A 6,000-nucleotide genomic window follows, 5' to 3' on the forward strand; every position below is an offset into this window, starting at 1 on the left:
GGATGGGGAATTTAAGGCCCCAATATGTTGTTGATCTATAGCTCCCATCATCCCTGACCATGGACCATGCTGATGGGACTTGGAGTCCAACAACATAAGGTTCCCCATAATGTTGCATATCAGATAGACACATTGCAAAAGCTGTGACCTATTTTTCAAACTTTTCACAGTCTCATGTATTGATAACTGGGATGTGGGCACAATATATAAGCATAAGTTACAGGTGTGCAGGAACTATTTTGCTCATCTCAATATATTTTTGCATAGGATTAAAATTATATGTGAAAAGAGCTTCTATCTTCCTGCTGTTCTTGAGAATTAACCTCTAACTACTATTCACCCTCCTGCCTCAGTCACATCATTGTTTTATAAATCATCAATGTTCTGCAACATGCATCTCAAGAAGGCATCATCAATTGCTTTTTATTTTGACCGTTGTTACACATTTATTTTCTCTTCATTGTTTGCAGTACTTTGAAGCTGGAAAATGCAATTTCTTGAGTATTTATTTTGTCCTTTTCCATTTAGTAAGCTAAGACCCTAAATACACAAATATCTATGCACGTTTCTTCCTATCAGTAATCTGAGAATATATCTTACAAATGGAGACATGCAAAAAGATGCAGATGGTTTTCTCTCACTTTCTCGGCACTTTTGCTCTCATTTCTAGTCATGTTGCCAAAATTTTCATTTACCTGGTTTGGAATGCATATTTTCCTAGCTGATGATTCCTGGATATGCAATACAAATCAAATGTTATTTTCCTCAGAAGCTCTAATATGACTCAGAATACAAAACAAGCATCCTCATACACAGAGGCCTACACTGCTTTTATAATCTGTGGTGGCAATCCTATGGCCCTTCAGAGGGCATCCCAGGGACTATGATACATATAGGTTCTTCTTTTCCAATGATATACATACATAGAGAGCAAGAAAGTGAGAGTGTTGTTATCAGAGAGGAAGATCCAGTGTGAGACAAGGAGATACAGTGTTGGATTCCCCCTCCTTGCCACAATGGGAACTTCCAGTGCTGTGGCCCAGTTGATACTGGAGCTCTGATATTGGTAAAGGCAAAAGGAGAGGGGTTGCCAGGGTTATTTGGGTCACATCAGTGAAAGATCAGGAAACAACTTTGAACCAAAGGCTCCAAAGCCATCTCTGTCAGCTGACAAGCTTCAAACCAAGCAAAGGTTTAGACCCAAGCTGTCTCTGGTTACCCTTGCATTGCTCTCAATTGGGAGGGAAAGTATTTTATTAAAAATGGATGGAAAACTGCAAGAATGGTCCTCTAACCTCAGTAATGTGCTTCAAATATGATGCCAGCAGAGCTTAGGATATGATGATTGAACCATCTTCCTTTCCTCATTGCTAATATTGGGATTGCAGTTGTGTGGGGTTTTGTTTTGTTTTTTGGTCCAGGCAACATCTGCTGCTTTGACAGGGTTAAGGAACCACAACCAAAGGAGGACTGCTGAGATTCAAGGTAGGAAGAGTTTCTAACTACAGCAAAAGGCTTTTCAGGTGCCACATTAATAAGCATACGCCCTGGACATTTAAAAAAAATTCATCTGAAGAGCATCAGTGTGTTGATTCTGTTGGGGAGGGGTCTTCAACTTTTTCATAACCATAAATATGACTGTACATAATTTGCACACACTGCAGTTTAGGCAAGACACATAACTGGTGCACAGCTATATTATCTATCCTACATGGAACTTGACCCCAGGATGTGATTTTCAGCTGCAAGGGAAACATTATCTCTTTCTCTTTCTTTCTTTCATTCTCTCTCATATTGCATAATCATGACTGCATTATTTAAAATTATATGAGCAAGGGGTAGGCTAAAGGCTGCATTTTAAATACTTGCATGTGCATCTTTAAAACTTTACTAACAGATTTTGTACATTTCAATTAAGATGTATTGTGGAAATGGCTAAGTGTCACAGATGGTAATACTGCTGGGGCTACTTCAGCGTTTTGATTACAGTTTGCACAATATGCTACTTTTTATGCATTTAAAAGTCATAAAATTTTATTAAAAGAAAGTGAAGCAGATATATGTTTTGATCTGCAAAAAATGCAAAAGCTGCTCAGCTGATTACTGTACACTTCTAGGTTTCATGTAAATAAAGGCCATGATTAACTAGATGCAGAAAGATTGGAAGCAACATTTAGTACAAATAGGACAAACTGTTATGTCTTCTTGCACCCCCCCCCACCCCCAAGAAAGAAATGTATTGGAGACCTGTCATGTATTGTGCTGGCTGGCAAGGAAAAAAAACACTTATACTGCTAAGTCCAAGAGTAGGCAAACTAAGGCCCAGTGGCTGGATCCAGTCCAATCGCCTTCTAAATACAGCCCGCGGACGGTCCGGGAATCAGTGTGTTTTTACAAGAGTAGAATGTGTCCTTTTATTTAAAATGCATCTCTGGATTATTTGTGGGGCATAGGAATTCATTCATTTTTTGCCCTTCAAAATATAGTCCGGCCACCACAAGGTCTGAGGGACACTGGACGGGCCCCCTGCTGAAATAGTTTGCTGACCCCTGGCTAAGTCCATAGTAGAATTAGAATTCAGTAGTTACCCCTTCTTCTCTGCCTCTTTTCTCTTCTCTTCCACCTCTTTTTTCTTCACTAGCATCCTGCACAAAATAAGAGGAAATTATGTTGGAAGACTTTTTATCCATTGTTATACCCACAATGTAGTAACAGGTTCTAAAAAGCAGCTCATCCCAACTGCATGTTCCACAACAGACAAAAAAGCAAGAATATTATCTCTTCTTGCTCAACTGAGAGTGAGCAACAATATACAATGGAAACTGGTTGGCCATTGCTATACAACTGGACAGAAGTCTACAATGACTGTGAGTCATGGAGGACCAAGATTTGTAAAGTATAATCTGAATGAATCCAGTTCAGAGATTGTTAGCCTCCACTCTCCTGTGGCATTCTATTGGCTAAAATAAATGGAGAGTTTTAGTTTACCCAATCCCCTTACTGCAGTTTTCAGGTGGGAAAGGAAATTGCCCAAATACATATCCCTGTGGAGAAGAGAAGATAACTTACACCTCCTTCCAGTAGAGATAATTTTCTTCTTGACTACGCTTTTTTCCCTTTTTTAAAAAAAGTAAATGACACCAATTTCCACATCAATGCTATCATCCTTACTTGCTATGGTGACTACATATCCAAAAGTGCTAACCGCATCTTCCCAAAGCCTCCCATCTAGGCAGCTTCTCAGTCAGGGATAGAAGCCTGTGCATCAATATTCATCCTGACAGCAACAAGATGGTAAGAGAAGAGTTGAAAAAAACATGGCTGTTCACCTTGGACCAAGCGAATAGTAGTAGAAATAAAAGAAGGAAAAAGAAGTGTAGAAGTAAAAGGAAAAAAAGAGGCAAATTCCAAAATGGCGCTGGGGAAAAATGAAGTTAATAAAATCATAAAAATATGCTTATAAAATAGTAAAATGACTAATTTGTTTCACTGAAGATGTTCAGAAACACAAAAATACAGTTTTCCTATTAAGACAAGAGATATCACTATCCTACTTCCTTACACCAGCCAGTAAAACAATATTTTGCTGTGACTAAATAGCTTTCTACTTTAGCTTTTTCTGCTGGAGTGTATTAGTTATTTATTTATTTTTAGAAATCAGTAATATTTTAGTAAGCCAGCCACCACTTTGTTTATCACACTGGATGTGCAGGTAGGACAGTGGTCATATATTTTTAAAAAGTAAAGATAAGAGTTATCTACAGACATCCTTTTGGGTGTAGAAACATTTGATGATTGGGTGGCTAGGAAGGAAATCCATGCTGGATTCCAATTATGACTAATGAATATACCAGGCAACAGTTGAGATTAGAGGGTCACATTTATTACTATTGAGTCAAGGATCTGCAGTGGGCTGGACAATCTATTTCTCTGTGGTCATAATTAACAGGGTGGAACACTGAGGAAGCCCCATGTTTTCTCCTTTGAGTGACACCACACTGGTTCCACGTTAACCATCAGGTAAGGTTAAATGATGTATGCCTTTCATTGATGGCCCAATATAATTGCACATTGAGTGCCTACTGGCTGCTCCATCTCATTCCCACTGTCCAGCATTGACAGGGAAGAAGCCTACCAGACCCAAGTGATGCTCCCCTCCCTTTCCCTCTCAAGCCAGCTGGGAGAAAAAGGTACAATGGGAAGGCATTGCTTTACCCAGGGGATGCTCACCAGAGCATATACAACTCTCCTTCCCTGACCACACCATCTGTCCAAGTGTGCCCAAACCTTTCTTTTTAAACAAGCAAAAAACAATTATTCCACATCCTGGCCAATTACACATACATCTCAGCCAAATCAAGCAGTGTGGAGTAGGTGAAAAAAGGAAGTCCCAGAAAGCCAATTGTGAGATCAACCAAAGAAGAAGAAAGTGGTCCACCAGAAGGTGACTTGCTAACTCCCAGCCTCTGTCTGGCTGTGCCATGTAACAGGGACAGCTGGAGCCCCCTAAGTTCCCTTATTCCACACCTAGTAGGAGGTGGTCCCCAAATAAATCCATTCCATACGTAATGTGGGTGGACGAGGAATGGAAAGGAGAGGAGATGGCTCCTCACCATGTGAAGATAGATCAAAGGCCCTGTTCTTAATACAGAGGTAGCTCGGGTTACAGACGCTTCAGGTTACAGACTCCGCTAACCCAGAAATAGTACCTCGGGTTAAGAACTTTGCTTCAGGATGAGAACATAAATTGTGCAGTGGTGGGGTGGCAGCAGCGGGAGGCCCCATTAGCTAAAGTGGTGCCTCAGGTTAAGAACAGTTTCAGGTTAAGAATGGTCCTCCAGAACAAATTAAGTTCTTAACCCGAGGTACCACTGTATTTGGATGGTCATGATCAGTGCTGCCCCCCAGGGGGTACTCAAGGATACACAGTACCAGCATCTCTCTTTTGTTGTTGTTAAAAAGTGTGGCACTTACTGTAACAACTTCATGTGAGTTCCGGCACCTATTTTTCAGGGAGGGGGGAAGAAGCACTGGTCATGATCATGTTTACCACCGTAAAAACCAGGATACGGAATAAAGCATGCTCACCTGAAGAAATCAGACCCTTTCAAATGGTCAGAACTAAGTTGCTCTGAAGAATGTAATCTCAGCAGAGGAAAAGATAGAGCTGTCCGAGTAGAATAGTAGCAACCAGAGCCATTGAGCAGGATACAATGAGGGGAAAGGATGGAGCTGTTAACAAGAACTGTTATGAAGTGCCGGGTAAGTTCATGTCAGTTTTTCTGTAATTTAAATTGAAGATTGTAAAGTGCTATAGGTTACAAGAGGTCAGGTATTTCTACCCAAACTGGGAACCCAGCCTGATTGCTACTTTGCAGCTGGAGGTCCCAAATGTGATAGTATAACAGAAAAAGAACAAGTATTCCAGAAAATTACCCTTGTAATATATATCCCACAGCAAAAAAATACAAAAGATCATTTGAAAATGTAGTCACTATGTATTTTTAGAGAGTCTGATGAGGATAGTATTGAGGTGGAACTTGGTTTGATTTACTTTTTTTTTACTTCCCCCAAATTTAGTCAGGGAGAAAATGATCTCTGCTGGAAGGAAAGAAGAATTTATTTTCCACTGAGAGTTATCTTATATATTCTGCATAGACAGAAATGCTGTTGTTCATTATCGAGTCACGATTAAACAAGACTAAAAATTGCTTTAATTAAGTGTCCTAAAAAGCAATCAAGAGATGGGTGGGTGTTTTTTGTTTTGTTTTTATTTAAAAAAGCAAACTGTTTTGTTCTCTCAAAAGCTCTAGGCATATGAGGCATTGTTTGGATTATGAGAAATCTCATTGATTAGACTTGATTTGTTTTTAGAGCCAATGAGAGTATTTTTCAAGAGTTTAAGCATGTAAGAAACACCATTTTCAGTGGAATATCATTTAAGTAGGACAGTCTAGTCCAACAAGGTGGTGCAACGTACGACTCACAAGGCTTTTTTTG

General features: G+C 39.8%; 1 long non-coding RNA gene across 1 annotated transcript in view; it reads left to right on the forward strand.

The window, feature by feature from the left end:
* LOC309340044 overlaps positions 1–2,848 on the forward strand; it is a 45,449-nt gene extending 42,601 nt beyond the window's left edge. The window contains exons 4-5 of the long non-coding RNA XR_014155758.1: positions 1,422–1,485; positions 2,642–2,848. This is a non-coding gene — a long non-coding RNA (uncharacterized lncRNA). The remainder of the gene's footprint in view (positions 1–1,421; positions 1,486–2,641) is intronic.
* The last annotated feature ends 3,152 nt before the right edge of the window (positions 2,849–6,000 follow it).

Source organism: Podarcis erhardii (assembly GCF_964252035.2).
Source record: "Podarcis erhardii genome assembly, chromosome: 4".
Taxonomy (NCBI): Eukaryota; Metazoa; Chordata; class Lepidosauria; order Squamata; family Lacertidae; genus Podarcis; species Podarcis erhardii.